Here is a 22,599-nt window from a genome sequence, read left to right on the forward strand (position 1 = left end):
TTCAGGTGACGTTATTCAGCCTTCCAACATTCCGTGGGCAGCTCCCGTAGTGCTCGTTAAGAAAAATGTAACACACTTCGATTCCGTGTTGACTACCATGAACTGAACAGCGTAACTAAACGGGCGAATACCCCCTTTCGCGTATCGATGAAAGGTTAGGTCGGCTCCAATGTGCAAAATTTTCTCCCCCTTTGACCTCAAGAGTGGATATTGGCAAAGATAGGTGGATGAGCGGGACCGTAAGCTCTGGGCAAGACTTGCTTAAAGAACTGGACAGGCAAGTCTTGCCCAGAGCTCATGGCTGACAGCTTCTCTGATCAGGCACTTCGCCTCATGAACACGGGATAACCCCCACTTGTCCTCGTTAGCGTTGCTGAAGCCCTGTTGAAGCGCATGTCACCGCAAATAACTAGTGCCTCTCAGTCTTCCACGCTTTACAAAAGTCGCGGTTATTCCGTATATCCACGGCATATCGCATTGATCGAAAAGGATTGGCCAGTGGGCTAATCAGAAGTTGTTTTCCCGCTCCCGATAAACTGCGATCTTTGCGCAGGTTGACCAGTGCGTGTGCCCCCAAAGAGCTTGCTTGCGAAAAGAGACATCAGTCAAAGTTCGTTGACTGTACAGAAGGAATAGCTTATAATATGCATTTGAACTGTGGGTGTAACTGTTGGTCAGACCGGACGATGCCTTAATGACAGGCCACAGGAGCATCGCTACACTGTGATATCATTGAATGATAGAATGCTCGCTGTAGAAATTGTACGTGTGATCAGGGCAGACGCCACAAATACGGTCACATGTAAACCAGTATATAATGCATGCTCAATTGTCAGCAAAAATCGTAATCAATTAACTCGAGAAATCATCGAAACGGAATTGATTGATAGGTGTGGTGACACCTGTGAGTCAAAACCGTTCATCGCACTTCCCAGCAAGGAACTATCCTTCTTGCGTAGAGATAGGTATTTTCTGCGGGTGGCGCACACGTGATGTGTCACAGGTACTGCTATATATGTGGTCATTTGCTTCAATATAAAACATTGTTGTAAGTCTACGCTCGTGTGCCTCAGCCTCTTCTTCGTCCTCGTCTTGTGCGCGAAAGGTTGCACTCATGTCTTACCAACATGCTCAAACAGACACCTTAATGTCTCGCAGTGTCAACAGCTAAGAAAAAAAAATGCATAGTGACGTTCGGCTGAGGTTCAACTGATAAATATGCCATTGCAAAATATAACACCTTAGTATACGCATGGTCATAATGAATTACACAGAATTACACAGGAACTATCGAAATAAAAGCACAACGAGCCATCAGTTATCACCAACTTACGAGGGGGCAACCTAAATACGGAACGGCGTCTTCGAGTTTTGAACTTCGCACCTCGCCGTAGCGCCGCATAGCATGTGATCCCGGAGGCTGTGTGCGCCGCAATCGTGTGTTCCCTTTCCCAAAGATGACGATCGTACGTACTGCGAAAAAAAGTCAGATAAGGCCTACGTTTCTCCTGCTGGTGCTCCCGAGGTCAGCGGAAGCTAAAGAATCGCAGGCGGCAACCGTTTGCTTCCCCCTCTCTCTTTCTTTCTATCGAAATTTCTGCATCAGAACGGCAAGTTGGTCGACTAACATCCTAATCAGCGTCTTTGTCACCGTTTATTTCACGTCATTTGATTTCGACCCGTTCTGCGCATTTGAACGTTGCCTTCGTCGCGATAGCAAGCGATGTAGCCTGCACGGATGTCGGGCCTTTCTTTGACCCATGCTGCCATTTTGCCATACGTCGGTGCGTGTGGTTGCGTTCAAGAGTGCTCACATGATTTCGTGAATATATTTGGCTTCTGGCGTCAAGCTGCAATTAACGTCGCTTTTTCGAAGGGACCACGGAGTCACCGAAAGAATGCTGGCTGCTCATTCTTGTAGGACATACCCGTGGTTCGTGGTTAGAACAACGCTGGAACGGATAGCCGGGTCAAGCTACGTTTCCCCGCTAACGAGAGGTGAGACTAATTCTTGAATCAGTTTTGAAATAATTCAGCACCAGCAACAGTACGAGTAGCTGCTATGCTAAATGCCCTGCCCTCATTTTTGTTTCTGCAAAACGCTTTCTTTTGCCTGCTCGCGAAGTAGGCGTATCAACCGTTAAATACAATTGCTTGTCCAGCGCAGCACGCCACTGTACTTCATGTCGCTGGGTTGAAAAAAAAAATTATTTCCTATAGCGCTGTATGACTTCGCCCATATCCTCGCAATTAAACGTTGCTTTTGCTGCAGTAGAAGGCGAGGTAGTCTGCACTGATAACGCGGCCTGTTTTAACGTCGGTGGCCATTTTGTCATTAGTCGGTGCATGTGACTGAGCGCAAGAGCATTCATGTGTTTTCGTGAATTATTTTGGCTTGTGCCGTGAGGCCGCAACTTTTTCGAATGCGCCAAAATTTGACTGAAAGAATGCTGTCTGCTTGCGCGCGCAGGACTTCCCTGTCGCTCATGGTTCGAAGAACAACGGGGGGACGAACAGCCGGGCCAAGTTACGCTTCCCTAGAACAAGGTGAGCGCAATTCTTCCGTTAATTAGAAGTGTAGTAATTACGCTAAATGAACTTATTGTGTAGTAGCTATGCGATATGTACCTCTTCGCTGTAAAGCGCGTTCTTTTTCCTGCTCTCGAAATGTACGCGTGTCAACAGTTCGACAAATGCACGATAGCTGTCACAACAGTGCAGCATGTCGCCGAATTAGATGTCGGCGGAATGAAAACATAGCCTCTTCGTTATGTACTCCGAAACTCCACTCAAAACTTGCTAAACGTGTAGTTAAGGATTCTTGCCGACTTTGCGTTTTACAATGTTTTTGCTGGTTTCTATTGCGGCACCATTGGTGGAGAACTAGCCGAATCAGGGATACGCCGCGAGCCAATAATTGTGCGGAAAGATAAATGTTACGCAGCTCGAAGGCACACGTTGGAATCTACTTGAAGCGAAACTTTATATTGAAATCCTGTACAACTAATGGTGACGCGTACAGTTTAATGCGACCTTATGCATTAATAAATTCAGTGTTTGTGCACAACTTTAATTTCGTGCAATTTTTACACTCGTGCTCTACACCCTTCCGACGCTATTCCTAAATGCAAACACCAAATCAGGCGGATGTACAGTGTGACCCATCTGTGGAGCGATGTCACGAGGGTGATCGAAGGCGATCCGTGATGCTTGTCGAGGGAAGTGATCGCTTGTGTGTGTACATCGAGAAGTAGGTGACATTTGTTTTCGGAACATATTCGAGGCAGTTGTAATTTTGAAAGAAAGCGCGGTCCAGGGGCTCCTCCTAGACGGTCACAGACGACCATGCCAGGTCGCGATCTTTTTGAGCGTGGACATGGGAGCACGTGACTTTCCGTACTGCTAGCGTGGTTTAGCACCGAGAAACACTGCGCATGCGCTGTGCGTCATTGCGTCACACAAGCACGTGCGTGTCGTCTACTGCATGCATACCGCAATAAGGGAGGCGTACGCTTAAGGAGCGATAAGAATGTTGAATTTGCAATTACATTCCACAGGATGTATGAATAAACATGAAACTGATATTCTTTGCCGACGATCCCAAGATCATTCTGCGTTCTTCAGCTAGGCTGTTGCCACGCATGGGTATTATATTTCTGGGCGTATTGTAAAGGTAACCTCCTGTCTTCGAGGAAGGTATGTGTATTTGTCCATTGATCACAGCAGCTCTTGCACCTCAGCGTGGGGCGTGTTTCGGAGAATGCGGGGACATTGTCAGACTTTCACTCAGATGGATACTCTCAGCGTTCCATCTGCGCCCAGGTGCAGAGGCCGCTAAAGACTGTCGATAGGATTATACAAGCATTCAGCCAGGAAGGCCGCATTTCTGACGCCCCACATAGACGTCGACCAAGTACAACGACGGATGAAGAGGACGCGCTTGTGGTAGTTGCCATCACGGAGAAAATATCTGTCTGCTAGCGAAGTTCGGAAGCTGCTGGACGCGGACGCTTCGGCTGTTACTATACGTAGACGTCTCTGAAGTGTTGGACAACCATGTTCTGTGGCTGCGCCAAATCCTGTCTTCACATGCATGGAACAAGGCGTCTCGAGTGCAATTTGCCGAAGCGAACGGCTCGTGGACTTCCGATGACTGCGGTCAAATAATCTTTTCGGACGAGTCGACTTTTTCAACACGTCGAAACCAACGCGTGCGAGTGCGGCGAGCAAGAGGGACACGGTAAGAGTTCTTTTTCCGACCGGTCTTTATTTTCTGCGAACGACTAAATATATGATTTCCATGCATGCAGAGTCGAGCCAGCCAATGTGCAGGTAGTCGCCACGAGCCGACGCACCTGCGTGGACGTGTGGTGTTCAAGGTACGGTCTCGGGCCTCCACACCCCATCGAGGGCGCTATCCTGGCCGGCCAATGACACCAACATCTACGAGAATATCTGGGGCGCGTGAGAGCAGCCATGGAGCGACACCCGATTTACTCGGCGACTTGCGGACGAGTTGTTGGTAGCTGTTTGACAAGAGTGGGAGCATCCTAGAGCAAGTAGCCTTGTGCCTGCCCTGTAGTCAATACTGTCTGGAATGGCAGCAGTTGTTGCTGAGAAAGGAGATATGACAAAATACTAAAGAAAATCAAGCAGGCGAATAATTGCAATTTACATCTGTCGCTTCTCAGTGTTCCAACATTTCTTGAAAAGTGCACAAAATAAAAGTTTGGATGTTTGCGGTTCTTTGCTTCTTTTCTGCATTGTGTGACTAAAAGAACCCTGGAGAAAACAAAAAAAGTAACTGGGTAACGATTTCCTGGTAATTAAGGAGGAATCATGAATAGATAGAAAGACAGGGAGCTTAGTAAATAGGGTAAAGCTAAGGAGTAGGAATACAATCTTACTGGAATCATTCCAATTTTGTTTAGTCATAATGCGGTCACCGCCGAGGAAAATAACGGCTAGCAGACGACAAACGAGCGCTCCGTTGACTTGATGCGCTTGAAGGTAAGATGCCGCGTAAGGGCACGGATGTTGAGGCACCGGATAACTGCGTCCGTAGTGCAGAAAGCCACTTGCTCCCTTGTTCACGTTCAAAAAGATGGCGGCCGTACAGCTCGGTCTACTGTCGGAGGGAATGCGCGAGCGCTTGGCTCATGTTCCGCGCAGCGCCTTGTACAGGAAGCGGCGAAAACCATGCGCAAAACGACGCAGGGCCGGCGCGTCGTCTGCTACCGAGCCACCCCTTCGCTTTCCTCGCACGCAGCCACCCTGCACTGCAGTAACGTCAAGAGCCCACCCAGCCCCACGCTTAACGGATAAACGTTTCGTGTACTGCGACACGTGAGACATAGAAAGCACACGAACTCACTTCTACTGCAGTGGGGTAGAATTAGAATAAGTGGCAGCAATGTTTTATACGGTATTTTTGGAGAGGTCGGATGACGTTTTGCTGCGTCTCGGGTGAACATTTCGCGGACGGAAGCGTTCCCAACACCGTCGGCTACCACGAATTCTCAGTTTGCTTCCGTACGTTAGTGTCTACCCCACAATACTTCACGCGCTTCGGTAAAGCTATATCTTTGAAGGCCTAAGGCCTTCGAAGGTATAAAGTTTGATTAAAAAATGCTAGATGAGCATGGCGCTTCCTATCTTTGAGCAACTCGACAGACAGCACGACGGAGCAAAATACCACTGAAACATGCCGTGCACAATGGTGCGGCAAAGAAACGTCGTGCAGGTCATTTCGTTGAGTCATATGCCACGCTCCACCCACGAAATGAATGCATGTTTCAGTCTGTCGCGCGATAACGTCCGAACGCGAAGCTTCTTACAGAAAAATGGGCAAACGGGTCTTGATATCCCCGAGACTTCCGAGAGCTCGATTATTTTCACGCCGTTAGCATCCGGATGGCTGGAAAGTCAAGCGCTTTTTTTTATATCCTTCAAATCAGGTTCACCGCAACCGTGGCTCGAGAGGTGAGGGCGAACGCTGCGCGCTGGCGAAGCGAAGGGGTGGCGCGGAAACAGACGACGCGCGGCATGCGACGTTTCGCGTATGCGCTGGGTTTTCGCCGCTTCCTGTGCCTGATGCTGCTTGGAGCATGAGCCACGCGCTCTCGTCTTCTCTCCAACAGTGGGCCCACCTGTACTCTTCGCTGTTGCTACTGCGTGCTTATGTGCGTGAGTAATTTTGAAGATCGACCTCATCAGTATGGCGAAGAACAATTACGATGCTTTTGTTAATAAACTGGAGCGCAGGACGCATACTGATACGTAATAGGGATTTGACGAAATTAACCATTATTTTTCAGTCTTTTGTTTTGTATCACTTGCGGTGCTATGTATAACGTTCATTCATTGCTTTTTTTCAGTCCCCTATGTAATGCCTATAAAAGGGCCTTTAGGTTAGGTGAATAAAAAAAGAAAGCTATTGATGCGCGCACGGCCAGTGGTTCGGGAGCAGCATCTAGGGCTATGACTTTCGCAGGGGATCACGCTGGTACTGTGACAGTATACCGAGTATATGGCTGAAAGCGTTTCTCGCCTTGTGCTAAGATTGCTGTCTGAAGATGTACAAAATAGTTAAAGGTTTCGCGTCGTTATAACCTGTCGCCGTGATTCTCACACACGCGTGCGATGTCTTTTCTTTTTCATTGGTGCCGAGAACGAACGGCACGAGAGGTCGGCGTGTTCGGGTCGTGCTCGCATCTGCCGGGCAAAGGCGATGCTGGCCTTTCGGGCGTCATCACCGGCTCAAGCATGGGAGGCAGCACGGTGGTCCACTGTACGAGTCGGGCCAGCAAGGTAAGCGCATCCAAGACGTGACGTGTTGCGTCGTAATATTTCCATTACCTTTGGCTCTGCATGTTCCCTATAAAACTATTTCACACACTCTACACTATACGAAAGTTAGTCGTTTTATTAGTCGCACAAACTGCTGTGAACATTCGCTTACTAACTGAATTAACAAGCACGTTATCAGGCGCGCGCAGGCAAACGCGAAGGCATCTCTCTCTATGTCCGCGGACGTTCTCTGTGTAGCTTCTAATTATTGAAGTTGCTATTCCTTCTGAACTGCACTCGGTTTGCGGTATGTTTGCCTCGATACTGGTTTGTGGGTTTATCCGAATCTAACCTATTCCACGCCGACTTGGCTCACAGCGTAGTCCGTGGTCTAATGGGTAGACGGTCAGGCTGCTGTACTGTGGGAAGGGGGTTCGAAATCATCCTTTAGACCAACTTGGGTAACTGGTATGCGATCATATGTGCCGCTCCTCAATGAACTTCTTTCGCGCCATTCTCGGTCAGCGTGTATTTTCTGCTCATTAGTGAACCTCTTTTACACCAACTTTGGTCACTGGTTATGGACTATATCAGCCGACCTGGTGGCGTAGTGGATTTGGCGTTTTTCTACTTATACCGAAGGTGTGGGATCAAATCCCGGCAGCGGTGTCCGCATTTCGATAGGAAGCGAAGTGCAAAAACGCCCACGTACCGTGCTTTGGGTGCACGCTAAAGAACCCTTGGTGGTCAAAATTATTTTGAGGCGCCCCACTACGGCGTGCCTCATGATCCTGTCGTGCCCAGAAAAATTTTGTTATCATGCCCAGAAAATTTTTGTTATGCGACATAGGGTACGTAGTGCCCGGGTAAGCGGTAGTGCTATGCGAAAAGCAAAATTTTCGGTGCGTAAAGAATTCGAATATAACAGCCTAAGTGCGAATTGATTCAAATAGTTTTTTCGAATTCTTCCAAGTACCGAGGAAGTGAAATGAAAAACATTTAAAAAAGAAGCAAATTTATTGCACAACTCGTGTACTCCCCCATGGTTGTTTCTAGAATGGATGGATACTACCGCACCGACAGGCGCTGCGAAGCAGCTGAGGGCACTAGCCCACTAACCACGACATGGGGACGTGGCTCCGTGGAGAAGTGCGGCTCTTGCGCTGCCCGGTGCGCTCCTGTCGGCCTTTGAATATCCGAGTGAAGGAGTGTGATTTCCGTGCCGAACGTTACCCACATCGCCAGCAAGTCTCCAAGGTGAACAGCCTCTAGTCGATAGACCAATGTAGCTAAGGGAAGTCGGCAAAACGGATTTATAACCTTGGGAAAAGGATTAGCTCTGAGGGCTCAGCCGGTCGGGCTGGGATCCAGAAGCAGCAACGGCATTGTACTGGTATTGGGCGGAGCTCGCTACCGTAGAAATCGGTGGGGTCCGAGCCCGGACATCGTCGGGACCTTCCCGTGGAAAGCCACTGTTTCTGTGGTTTCCCTTGCGCTTCGCGACTGAGGTTTTTGCTTCAGCCGGCAGAAAACAGCCAACTCAGAACTGCCATGGACCGGGGGAATCCGACTGTCTAATTAAAACAAAGCATTGCGAAAGCCGTTGACGGGGTTGACGAGATGTGATTTCTACCTAGTGCTCTGTGATGAAATCCAAAGAAGCGCGTATAAACGGCGGAAGTAACTACGACACATATGTGCCCTCTTAATGGGTTAATATACTGTCTTAACTAATTAGGCGTAGATAGTCCACTACTAGATACTTACATGTCAGCAATGGCGTTTGCCGATCACTTGCTTCTCATGTCAACTAACCTTGAAGGGCTTCAACTACTGGTAGATAGAACTGTGTCCTTACTCAAGAATGTTGATTTTAAGATTTATCCTCTAAAGTCTCAGTATTTTAGATGGCGTCTTAACCATTCCAGCAAGGGTTTTGATTATAATATTCCTCCGTTATATATATTGGGTCATAGAGAGAGAGAGACAGAGGAAAGGGAAAGGCAGGGAGGTTAACCAGAGGGGAAGATCAGGTTTCCTACCCTACGCTGGGGAGAGAGGGGAGGGGAGGTAAAGTGATAACAAAGTAGAGATAAAGAAAGGATCATAGACATACAACCACAGTCGATCACTGCCGCCGCATACTGTCACCGCACAGCACAGTCGCACGTGCAGCACTATAAACATCTGTTCAGGCTACAGACGCTTGTCCAATTCTGTTGCCTTTAAAAACTGCAGCAGTGTCCTCGTCGCCCTCCGCTGCGACGGCTTGTGATGGGGGCACATTAAAATAAGTTCCTCTGTTAGAGCTCTTCGGTCAAAGTGCGCTATCGCAATTGCAAGCGATTGTCTCTGTATATGGTAGCTAGGGCAGTCACAGAAAAGGTGTTGAAGAGTCTCCTCGTTACCACAGTCTTCACACGAGGCGTCGTCGGCCTATCCGATTCGGAAAGCAAAAGGCTTGGTGAAGGCCACCCCTAGCCATATTTGACAAAGCAGGGTAGCTTCGCGATGGCAGAGTCCAGCTGGAATGCAAAAGCGTAGAGAGGAGTCTAGGTTGTGCAGCCGGTTGTTTTGAAAACTTCCCGCGTTCCACAAGGAGAACGTGATATCACGGTTAAGCATTCGAAGTTTTCTAGCGGCATCTGACCTTTATAATGGTGTCGGCTCCTATTCGTGGCCCTTAAGAACCGACCGAGTAGCGTTATCGGCGTGTTCGTTCCCTATGACGCCGAAGTGACTTATAAGCCGTTGAAATGTCACGTGGTGTCCTTTCTCAGTCAAGGTATGGATTAGTTCTCTAATCTCGAATACCACTTGTTCGTGTGGTCCACGCCGCAGGGCTGATAGCAAAGACTGTAGTGCTGCCTTCGAGTCACTGAATATTGGCCATCCTCGAGGTTGTTCTTGGCTGACGAGACGAAGTGCAGCGCGAAGAGCTGCAAGTTCCGCAGCCATCGGTGTCGTCGGGTGACATGCCTTGGAACTGATGGTGTTGGATTTCGCTAGGAAAACCACGGCTCCAGAGGAACACGGCTCCAGAGCTCATGATATCCTACCAAAGCACAGAGATGAGCCGATCCAGTATCTCAGTTTAGACACCTTCATTAACAAGAACCCAATTAGGTCAGCTAAAGCTTTGAAACTTCATCTTACTGCTAGAGCCTCGCTAAAATCGCCCCAGAAGGTTTGCCTGAGACAACTGGTTATTTAAATGTTCTTGTACAGTGCTTCTAATACAATAGGTGCTTCTTCAGAATCCTGCAGGTTAGACGGGCTTATCCGCAGATGGATCATGAAAGTTCTTCACCTTCTTCTAGACTTTGGTAATATTCAGATTTGGTTACCTTCAGAAAGCGGGGGTTTGGAGGTTATCCAGTTGCAAAAAATGCTAGAGGTTGCTCAATTTGGAAGCCTTGCGCATCTTTTAGCCTAAGAGACACATTCGTTGACTATTTTTTTGACACTCTATGAATAAGAACTTCTTGAGAATTTCTGAACTTATCCAAGTCCCTTCTGGAATCACTACCTCGAAAGCAGTTGAAATGGCATTAAAGAGAGGATCACACAAGTGGTGGTCCGACCTTAAGTCTAAGTATACCAATAAGGATATTCTGGCACATCATGGCCGGGTCGTTGCAAACACTTGGCTTTATCATAACTCCAGGTTATTGAAGGAGGGTGATCGTCTTAAGACACTACGCCTCAACACGAATCTTTATTCTACGAGGTCTCTGACCAACAAACGAAGTAGCGATCCGACATCACGACTTTTGCCATATATAGACAACACTAAAAACCTGAAACCACCTTCTACATCCTGCAAGAATGCGAGTCCGTTCACATTGCACCAACCGAGCGTCACAACTTCGTCGCTGTGCATGTGGCCCGCGTAGTCAGGGAAAAGAATGCGAGCGTCGTAGTTCGTGAAGAGCCTCGTCTGACGACACGCGAAGGTACTAGGTTGAAACCTCATCTCGTCATTGAAACTGATGACGAGGATCTTGTAGTTGACTTGGCCGTTGTTTTGGACGCTAATGACGGGGCTATAAAGCACAAAACGCGTGAAAAGGCATCTAAGTATGCTGCTCTGAAGAGCTGCTTCGACGTGCGCAAGAGTTTTTCCTCGCAGGATATGGTTTTTGGGGCTAGGAGCATGGTCTTCCGGGAAAGCTTGGAATTAGGTGGGACCCTGGGTTTGTCTCGAACAGATATGTCATGGTTCAGTGCTTGTGTCCTTCCAGGTAGCCTAATTTTTGTGAATAGATTTAGAAAACGAGTGTAGGTTCCCCATTTAGTTCCATATCGCGTTCCTTTTAGATTTTTTTGTGGGTTTAATGTGTTACTTAACTTTGTTGTCCATTGTGATTTCCATTTTTTTATTTGTTTTTGAATTTATATGATGCTATACTTAGGAATCATAAGTGTTCCTCTTACGACGTATCCGGTTGGGCGTATGGCCATCGCATTAAAGGCAAGTAATTTACATAATACACGATAGCTTTTCTTTAGATAGTTCGAATACTTTCGGTGTCTTGGGGAGGCCAGTATCGGACTGTAAGGGCTAACATGAGGTGGGATTTTCCCGCCGGTCCTGGCCATTCCCAAACGTCCTTCCCATTAAGTCTTGCTGTGGCCACCGCCACGCGACTACAGGCTAGGAGAACCAGGTGGGAGAGGTTTCTGTCGGGAATGAATTTTATACACAAGAAAAAAAAGTGTGGAATGTGCTGAGAAGGCTAAATGGGCAGGAACTGCATCCGCTACATTCGGTAAATAACCAAGGTAACAGGTTAGAAGTGGCCGACGCTCTTAGAAAACATTTTTGTTGTGTGTATAGCTCCGCGCTGAATACACAGACATCCCTTAAACACAAAGAAATAGAAGAACGCAAGAGACTCGACCACAAACGCATAGGAAACGATTTATAGAACTGTCCACTCAACATTGCTGAGCATTGAACAACTGCAAAGGCTCTAGGCCGGCAGCAGACAATATCATGTATGTCATGATCAAGAACATGCACACGTACACACAAATTACATTGCTCGCGCTTCGTTACACTTGGGCAGCGGGACACCTTCTAGTGGCATGGAAATGAGCTATTGTCCCAGTTTAGAAACAGGATAAAGGCCCACTCTTGGTAACAAGCTACCGCCCCGAAGCTCTTCAATATGCCTATGTAAGCTTTTCAAAAAAACGATAAACCGCCGTCTCTTGCGTTTCTTATATAGAATCAAACAACATGCTTGATCCCTATCAATGTGGTTTTTGAGAAGGTCGGTCCACAACCCACCATCATGAGCACATTAAGGCGAACTTGCACGAAGCATTTGCCCATAAACAATATTTCTTGTCAGTTTTTCTAGATATGAAAAAAAAAACTGACACCCCATGCTGCTGTAGCAATATCAGATATCTATCGGAAATGGGTATCAATGGCAACATGCTTAGCATAATAGAAAGCTATGTCTCACACAATAATTTCCGTGTGAGAATTGGTAATGCTCTGTGTGGGTCATTTGCACAGGAAACTGGGGTGCTGCAGGGCAACGTACTTTTTATTGTACCATTTTTATTGTGAAAATGAACTCTTTACGTTCGTATATTCCACAAAGTATATTCTATTCAGCTTAGGTCGATGATATACAGATTGGATTTAAATCATGTAACATCGCAGTCCGTGGGCGAGACGTTCATTTTGGGCTCAACAATATCTTAGCATGGGCAAATCAGAACGACTTCAATCTGAATCAGCAGAAAAGCTCCTGTCTCCTCTTTAGAAGGAAGAGGGGCCTTTACCAGGGCCTCGTATCCAGCTCCATGGACAGTGCTGACCTTTGAACAGACCGCACAAGCTTCTTGGTGTCATACTTAAATTTAAACTTACATTCATACCACATACAAACTGTCTGAAAGCGAAATCCTTGAAAACATGAACATGCTTAAAATTCTGGCGCTCACGACATGGGGCAGTGATAGGGGCTGCTTAATCAACCTGCACAGGAGCCTCATACGCTTACGTCTGGACTATGGTTCCGTGGTGTGCCAAACTGCCGCTCCAAGCTCATTAACGATTTTGTATACAGTTCACAACTTAGATATTTGCATGCCCACAGGCGTCTTCAGAACAAGTACTTTGCAGAGTTCATACGTGGAATCGAATGAGTGGTCACTATAACTGCAAAGAACATACCTAAGCTTCGCGTACTTTTTCAAAGTACGGTCTAATTCTTAACACCCTTGTTATAAAACCTTTATTGATTCGAAGTGTTCCGCACTATTTCAAAGCCGGCCTTCAATTAGAAAACCTTTCTCACTGCACGTGAGGAAGCTGAGCGAGGAAATGAGCGTCCCGCTGATTACTCCAACTACGCTGTTGCCACAGTGGCTGTGACAACTGATAGAATGTGACACGACCTTTGCCGAAATCACAAAGGCTCCAGAGGTGCACATCCACATGCACTTTCTGTAGGTCCAGTCGAAGTACTGTCCAGAATTGCATACCGACGCATCAAAGTCAGTCAGCTAATGTCCTATCTTACGCGGCAGTCGGACCATCTTTCTCGGAATTCAATGTTCAACACCCAGAAACGAGCATCTTTACGGCAACGGCTTATGCATAACTTTCGGCTGTAAAACACATGAAGGCTTCAAAAGTACAAAAGCTGTCGTGTTTACAGACTACCTATGTATGTATGTATGTATGTATGTATGTATGTATGTATGTATGTATGTATGTATGTATGTATGTATGTATGTATGTATGTATGTATGTATGTATGTATGTATGTATGTATGTATGTATGTATGTATGTATGTATGTATGTATGTATGTATGTATGTATGTATGTATGTATGTATGTATGTATGTATGTATGTATGTATGTATGTATGTATGTATGTATGTATGTATGTATGTATGTATGTATGTATGTATGTATGTATGTATGTATGTATGTATGTATGTATGTATGTATGTATGTATGTATATATATATATATATATATATATATATATATATATATATATATATATATATATATATATATATATATATATATATACAGTAAAAGCTCGTTAATTCGAACCGCAAGGGGAAGCCGCTTCAGTTCGAATTAACGAAAGTTCGAACTAACGAAAGTGAAGGAGAGCAACAGTACACTGCGATTTGGAAGCAGTACGGGATGTCAGAAATTTGGCGTGTCAGAAAGTGATGGCGTGTGCCGCGGGCACACGCCATCTTCAAGTCGAAACTCTGGGTCCGACTGTGCCACACCACCGATGTCCACCGAAACGAACGTTAGCCGAGGCTTAACACCATCACAATGAATCGCGACGGCCGATACCTCTGAAAACAGAGGTGCACAACCGATGAAGACTGCCGAGACAAAGACGCTGAACATGTGAAGGTGGCGAACGCCCTGATTCGTTGGTTCTTGACGTACTTGATTCGCTGTGTTTTGGCGCTTGCCGTGCCATCTCCGCACAACATTAGCAGCTGTACATGATTTGCAAAGCCTCCGAGATTCGCAACGGGCAAGAAGTCTCGGAGGTTACGTAGAACGGAAAGGCGGCAGCCGCCGCTGCCTTCTGGCTGACCCCGCGACGGTTAGATTTTTTTCCGATTTTGCCTTCTCTCGCCGTTCTCTCCGTTTCGGAGGCAATACAGCCTTGTGTGTAGGCAGTAGGAGCATTTCTCTGGCCGTGTGCCAGGCCAGCGTAGTTCGAATTATCCGTGAGGGAACCTTCTCGTGTTCGAATTAACGGCCTTTTTTATACATGGACTTCTGTGGAGCTTGGCCGGCCCAAATCGTACAGTTCGAATTATCCATAAATTCGAATTATTGAAGTTCGAATTAACGAGCTTTCACTGCGTGTATATATATATATATATATATATATATATATATATATATATATAGTAAGAGCTATAGCGTCCTTACTGAAATATAAGAATCCAGTAGTCAATTACTTTTACTCACGCCTGTGTGCTATGTATGCATCCAACCAACATATCGTGGTATGTTGGGTGCCAGGCCAGAGAGGCATAGTGGTCAATGTGCTTGCAGATGAATTGGCTACATTAATAACAAGGGGAGCCTGCAGCACTGCTATAGCTATCCCTCCCCCGTACTTGAAGCCTTTCCTGGGTTGAACGCTGAGAAACTTTTGGCAATCCATCTGGAGCCATAAAACCTCTAATAAACTTAATTTAATTAAGCAGCACATACAGAATTGGCTTTGACTAACAAAAGCGCGAGAAAATGATGTCATGTTCTGTCAACTGAGAATAGGACAAGCATACGGTACTCATGCTTACTTGCTGACTGGAAGTGAACCTCCCTTCTGCAGTAGGTATGGTGTCTTGGTGGAGTGTCGGGAATCGGAAGCTGAACAAAAAAAAAAAGCACTTTCCTCTAGCGTACCGATGTCACATTCCCCTTCATCCGCTTTTTTTTTTGGAACAGATCCAATTTGTGATCATGAATCGGTTTTCAATTTTTTAACAAGATGTAGGTTTATTGCACGTTAAAAGCCCACAATATTTGCAGCACGTCCTCTCACGAGAGGCTGATGCTGCGATTGTAGCGACCTCTGTGACACATGCCTCCGGGCCCTTGTGCTTAAATGCCTTGGTGAGACAGTAACGCTACTTGTAACGACATATTTTAGTACATCACCTCTGCGTGGTACATAGTTTTTCCATAGCATGTGCCATGTATCATTGTCTAGTTTTATTACGAATGTATTTACGCATGTTCCAATGAATATTTTTAGGTCTCTACTCAGCCGTGTTTCATCCAAATCTCGATATCCTATATTATTTTACCGATGACAGTCTATTATCATAGCCTTGGCACGCTTTGGCCACTTTTGGGGCAATTGCGGTGTATAGATATTGTGTGACATTACACAATGTACACAATGTTAACAGAAATGCATGCGTCGCCGTTGGTTGCCCAGGATTTCATGACATATGCTCAAAAACTTCACTGCGTACTTAGGACCCTCATAATTTTGCTTTCATGTGACATGCAACGGACATTTCGAAATGACAAATTGGGCCATCTGGTGCATTGCTAGCTGGTTATACAACAGTGTGAGTGTGCAGGAATAAAAACTTTACTCCGGACCATCTACTCAGATTTTGTACTTATTTACTTTTCTTTTGCCTCGTTGGTTACCTATAATTCAGTTATGTATACGTTGCACCGTTTTGGACAACACCATCTGTTGATATGGAGCGCAAGCACTTACTCTGCTCGTCGGCTTGCGACTCCAGAGACTACGTTATAAACTATTCAATTCTTGACTGCGTATTCGTGCAATGAGGGAAGCTGAGCGAGAGCAGTCGCAACAGTGACAGGGCCTACGCATAGAAATGTATCAAGTGAATAAAGCACGAGTGAAAACGTGCCTTTCACTTTTTGGGATAATGAAACAAGAAATGATTTTTTTCGTTAGAGCGGTTTGTATGGTCTACGACAAATATCTTGATGTCATACAACACTGGGCTCTATTACCCGAAATTTTATTGCGGTCCTATCACCTTAGGGCTGCTGTTGAAAACGTTACGGCTTCGACTCGTTGGTAATATTGTTATACAGTATTACCAACGGAATACGACACACTCAAGCCAAAAAAAAGCGCCATCTTCTGACAAGTGAACTCAATAATAGGAGAAATATAATGCTATGACATCCGTTCCACGATAACATGATTCCCTATGCACGAGTGCAACTAATGACATGCTCGCGCACGACTAAACCAAAGGGTATATCGCCTGCTGGAGTATTTGTCGCTTTAGTTATTTATTACCCAAACTGACCAACTCCATTCATCTGGTTACCCATTGCACCTCATAGTCAGCCCTAAGGGGAAAAAATACAACAGTCGTCACTATCAACCTACTTATATCATCTCCCGGCGATTTCCATAACCCTTGACGTGCGCCTGTTGATTCAATCTTATGCCGGCCTACTATGTACCACCCAATTCTTTGCCGTGCTCGATTGCTCTTCACTCCCCTTGGCACCCATTATGCAACTCTAACGCACGTCCTCTTATCGGCGCTCTGCATGACACGGCCTGCTCAGCTCCATCTTTTCTTCTTAATGTCAATTAGAATATCGGCTACCCCTGTTTGCTCTCTAATCCACATCACTGTATTCCTGTCTCTAACCGTTACTCTTTACATTTTTTCTCCTAAGGTTCTTTGTTAATCGGCAAATGTGTGCTGCATATATTGGTACCCGCAGAATACGATTGTACACTTTTCAAGGTTAGCGGCAAGCTGCCGGTTGTGATTTCGTGATACGTAACGGATGATGGCGAACCGATTTTATTTTCCTGTTAATTTGCTTGCCATGATCAGTAATCTTAGCTAGGATATGAAGCATTACCTAAATGTTACGCATATTATTCTCCAACCTTACTTGCAAACTCTGTCCGCTCAGTCATATAATAGCAGTTACATTTACGTTACTTACGAATTCCCATAATCGAAAAAAATATGTACGATGTAATGATGCGCACGTTATAATCAATGCACCAATACTCTGTTAGGGTCATAACAAATAATTTAACCTTCTAGCAAAACTCATCACAAGCACCGCAGTCCTTATGTGGCATGGGCGGAAGGTGAACTCTGACAGTCGGCAGTCAGTCATTAGGCATCACGTAGACAAATCTGCACGCTGCGTTAAGCAGAGGTCGAATGAGCATAAGCCAAATGGCAGAAGAATATGCAGTTGGCGTCCAGCTTCCAGGCATACAGACCACGCCAAAAGTTGAAACTTGTATGTTGCATAAACATAATAATATAAGATAATTGAAGGAAAAAGCTATGGCGGTTGGGTTTGTCATGCGTTAGCAGCGCATCGCTTCGGTTGTTGCCTACCGTCAGCAATAGCTCAATCATAGCCTAGTCTGTTCTGCACAGCCTGCTGTGGTGTCCTCTTGTTTTGCTTTCTCTCTCAAATAAGACATAGTATTTATCTTATCCTTTTCCGGAATGATTCATTTCTAGTGAGTTGACACTTTGTTTGTATGCTTCGCATGCGTTCGCCTTTCTTTGTTTTTTTTTGTTAACAACTAGAGTGTTTCTGTCGCTGTGCCAAGCTAGCTCTCACTGAATCCATTGCCGAGTCTCGTGAAATCTCGCGAAAATAGAACCATCTCCGTGAGTGATCGCCCAAGAATACCCGCCTACTTTTGCAAAACGACGAAAACAGAAAAATAGAGACATACTACCAATGGCGGGCACAAACCAGGCTGGTTGTTCTCTCGTTTGATTTACTTGGGCCTCACGCAATGACAGACGAGCGAAACACCAATAGAAGTGTCGATCTGTTTCCCTCCCGCACAAGAATGCGTCGTATATTATAATGAGTTATACTTCTTGAAGTACTCGAGGCTGTTGATAAATTACAATTTTCGATATATCATAGCGGCGTTAGACGGGATCTTTAATAGAACTGCAAGGCTTCGCGTCCACATTTTTATCTCCGTGCTTCTCACATACGCGTGGGATGTTCTTTTTGTTTTCAACGGCACCGTCAACGAACGGCACGAGATCGACGACTTCCTGTCGGACACCCATCTGTCAACTAAAGACGATGCTGGCCTTTCGTGCATCGTCACTAGGACCAGATTGGGAGGCAGTACGGTGGCCGACTACAGCAGCCAGACCACCAAGGTGAGTGCATTGAAGACGTGACTTATTCCATCTTAATATTTCCATCCCCTCTCGCTCTGCAACGGTAATGGCGTGAAAATAATTTCATTCTCATTAAACTCAAGTATGTCAACGTTTCTTATAACGCTTAGCAATTCAGTGTGAAGAAGACGATATTATAAGTAAAAAAGTATAATTAGCGCCGCCACAATTATGCTACTTGACTAATGCTATCTCTGCAAAAAAAAAAGTAAACTGGATAAATTGGAACTTATCCACTGGAGAATCGCATGAGGAACACGTTACGAATAAAATAGCAGACGTGCGTTGCCTCATAATTGAAAGTTCAATGAAAAATTGCCCGAAAGAATCTGCGTTATTCAGAGCATGCGCGCGCATTCGATGCTGCTTTTCAACAAAAATGAACTTTGGGTTATCAAGGATGATTCGTGTGCGCTGCTCCAATGGTTACATTTTCCACTCCAGCATCCCAGCAGTGACATCTGTCTTCTCGACGTACTTCGCTTTCTTGCCGTGTAATCACTGGTAAAAAATTCTGGGCCGAGGATCAGACCTCTCAAACCCTGGCAGTACAGAGGGCTCGCGACAGGGCCGTCAGGTTCCACCTGATGGTCCCCGAGTGGGCCTAGCCAGGTGGCGTGGCGTTTGCTTACGTCTCTAGTGGACAAAATAAAGTTGTTTCACTCACTCACTCACTCACTCACTCACTCACTCACTCACTCACTCACTCACTCACTCACTCACTCACTCACTCACTCACTCACTCACTCACTCACTCACTCACTCACTCACTCACTCACTCACTCACTCACTCACTCACTCACTCACTCACTCACTCACTCACTCACTCACTCACTCACTCACTCACTCACTCACTCACTCACTCACTCACTCACTCACTCACTCACTCACTCACTCACTCACTCACTCACTCACTCACTCACTCACTCACTCACTCACTCACTCACTCACTCACTCACTCACTCACTCACTCACTCACTCACTCACTCACTCACTCACTCACTCACTCACTCACTCACTCACTCACTCACTCACTCACTCACTCACTCACTCACTCACTCACTCACTCACTCACTCACTCACTCACTCACTCACTCACTCACTCACTCACTCACTCACTCACTCACTCACTCACTCACTCACTCCGCATCTACCCGTTATGGCGTCCCTCACATTGCCGGAGTGACTTGGGAATATCTATTATACCCCATAATTTAAAGCTGCAACAAAGGAAGCACATAACCGTTTTCCACGAGTCTTTCTGATGGATGGTGACGCATGCCTAACCGGCGTAAAGCGGCTGCCCATGATTACCATTGGCCATAAAGCCGCACATTTTGGAACGAGAAGAACTAGAGAGACATAACTAGGTTTGGTCTAGATTCGTTTTCAGTTAACGAAACCGAAATTATTGAGTCCACAGTCTCAATAGTGAGAGCATTTTTCAAAGATTGCATCATCATCATCATCATCAGCCTGGTTACGCCCACTGCAGGGCATTTCTCCCATATTTCTCCAACAACCCCGCTTATGTACTAATTGTGGCCATGTCGTCCCTGCAAACTTCTTAATCTCATCCGCCCACCTAACTTTCTGCCGCCCCGCGCTACGCTTCCCTTCCCTTGGAATCCGGTCCGTAACCCGTAATGACCATCGGTTATCTTCCCTCCTCATTACATATCCAGCCCATGCCCATTTCTTTTTCTTGATTTCAACTAAGATGTCATTAACTCGCGTTTGTTCCCTCACCCAATCTGCTCTTTTCTTATCCCTTAACGTTACACCTATCATTCTTCTTTCCATAGCTCGTTGCGTCGTCCTCAATTTGAGTAGAACCCTTTTCGTAAGCCTCCAGGTTTCTGCCCCGTAGGTGAGCACTGGTAAGACACAGCTATTATAGACTTTTCTCTTGAGGGATAATGGCAAACTGCTGTTCATGATCTGAGAATGCCTGCCAAACGCACCCCAGCCCATTCTTATTCTTCTGATTGCGACACAACCCAAAGCCTGCAATGATATTTTACATAGTTCTCTGCACTCTAGTGTATTAAGATTGTGACTTCCAATTACAGCGCTTAGCATTCTTCGGAGACTTCACGAACGTGACGATATGTTCGTTTGTCTGTTGATTTGCTAATCCGAGTTTGACCTATGTCTCGCCAATTTGGATCATTGGGTATCCGAGGTCCAATCTATACAACTTCGGGCTGCTGTGCTGAGAGAACACGGTTCGTTAGCAACCTGCAGGCCAACTACTGACCCTGAGTTTGTCACGGTAGGTGCTACTGTTCAATGACATTCTTTTACGCCATCTTTGGTCAATATGTATATGGCATTTGGTACGCGCCACTGTCCAATGAACCTATTTCACGCCAACTAAACTGACAGGGTGGTTCTAGCGGCTTGGTGTCTTGGTCCCCACCGTGCGGTCCTTAGAGCCAACACTTTTTACGTACTTGTATCTTGCTGCTGGCCCTGTCCACCTCGTTGCCAGTTCAAGTGGCCTGGTGTCTTGCTTGCCACCCTGCAGACTTGGTGGCCACCAGCTCTCTTGCGGCCTGATGGACTGTTATCCATACTGCGGACGTTGTTGTCAGCTGTCCTTAATTTAGGCCCGGTGACCTGCCCTTCCTGTGGACCTGGTGGCCAGCTGTTCTAGCGACCTGGACTAATTCTGGCGTTTCTGTGCACCTGGTGGTAAGATCTTCTAGTGGCTTGCTGCCTTGTTGCCCGACCTGCCAATCTTGTAGCTAGCTGTTATAGCGACCTGTATGTTCCTGCCCGCTCTAAAGACGTGATGGCCAGTTGTATTAGAGCCCTGGTAACTCTCTAATCACCCTGTGGTCGTGGTTGCAAGGTCTTCTAACGGCCTGGTATGTTGCTGCATGCCTGCCTTGCGGAACAAGTGGATGATAGTTCTGGAGGCCTGGTGTCTTGCTGCCTGCCCTGCGGACGTTGTGGAAAGCTACTATGGCGACCTACTCTGCTGCATATAAGTATATTCCTTTCTATCACTATTTATTTATAGAAACGCCTTGTTGGCCCGTTGGTGAGCTGCAATCTTTGAAATGAGCGTGCGTGCTAACTACGTTCATTTTTTTTATTTAGACGTTTCTTTGCATTTAAACGTCGCCTTCACCGCTATAACAGGAGATGTAGGCAGTGCCGATATCGCGGCTTGCTTTCGCCTAGGCCACCATTTTGCCATTGTCTGTGTCTTACGTTACACGCAAGAGCGGTCATCTGCTTTCGTAAATAACTTGAGCTTACATTGCCCAAACAAAAATCACGCAATTTTTTTTGAAGTCACCCCAAAGTGACTGGAAGGATTCATGGTAGCTTGTTTATCCCCATGGCTCTTGATTCAAGCAAAGCGGTAGTGGACAGTGGGGCGAAATTTCGCTTGCCAGCGTGCGAGCTGAGTAGAATTCTTGCAAATGTTTTGAAGTAACTACGATCTGTTTATTTTTGAGGTAGAAGCTATAGGCGACTTGCTCTCCGCTGCTTATTTCTGTAAACGCTTTCCCCTTGGAAGCTATGCATTAGGCACATCGACAGATGCACTGCATCTGCTTTTTAAGTGCCGCACATCGCTGAATTTAATGTTGACGCTTTGACAAAAAATTCTATTGGTTCGCTATTGCGGAACGTAATTTATTATCTGCTGATAGTGAATTCGAGCATTACTGCTGGCAGATTTGTTTGACGACCTTTTGCCGTTTTTCTTGATTTATGTCTCGACGCCGTCAGAGGAAAACAAAATCCGAATTCTCCAAGAACAAGAAGTTTCGCACAACGAAAAATCGCACCGGTACCCAACGCACATGGTTGAATATATCTGAGGCGAAGCTTTTTATTTAAATACTATGTGCCACTAAAGGAGATGTGCTGAATTTATTGATTTCACCCCATAGGGGGCAACGAGTAAACTGGTACACTGTTTGTGCATAACCTTCACCTCATACATATGTTATATTTGTGAACTACTGTGTTCAAAAATCTTTATAAGTGCAAACACAAAATCAGGCGGATGCACAATGTGACACATCTGCGTAGCGACGTCCTGACGACGAATGCGGTATGTGATG

At 46.0% G+C, this 22,599-nt stretch overlaps 1 protein-coding gene across 14 annotated transcripts in view; it reads left to right on the forward strand.

Moving 5' to 3' along the window:
• LOC135911137 (uncharacterized) overlaps positions 1-22,599 on the forward strand; it is a 110,496-nt gene that overhangs the window by 19,573 nt on the left and 68,324 nt on the right. For 4 of the 14 annotated variants that reach the window (XR_010567230.2, XR_010567229.2, XR_010567226.2 and 1 more), the window contains 4 exons: positions 1,877-1,998; positions 2,471-2,547; positions 3,823-4,240; positions 4,311-4,736. The gene's annotated coding sequence lies outside the window, so the exon portion shown is untranslated. Of the gene's footprint in view, positions 1-1,379; positions 1,785-1,876; positions 1,999-2,470; positions 2,548-3,790; positions 4,241-4,310; positions 4,737-22,599 lie in introns of those variants that run through there. The other 10 variants (XR_010567227.2, XM_065443291.2, XR_011508816.1 and 7 more) reach the window with 9 other exon arrangements.

The sequence above is a fragment of the Dermacentor albipictus genome, chromosome 9, assembly GCF_038994185.2.
Source record: "Dermacentor albipictus isolate Rhodes 1998 colony chromosome 9, USDA_Dalb.pri_finalv2, whole genome shotgun sequence".
NCBI classification, from domain to species: domain Eukaryota; kingdom Metazoa; phylum Arthropoda; class Arachnida; order Ixodida; family Ixodidae; genus Dermacentor; species Dermacentor albipictus.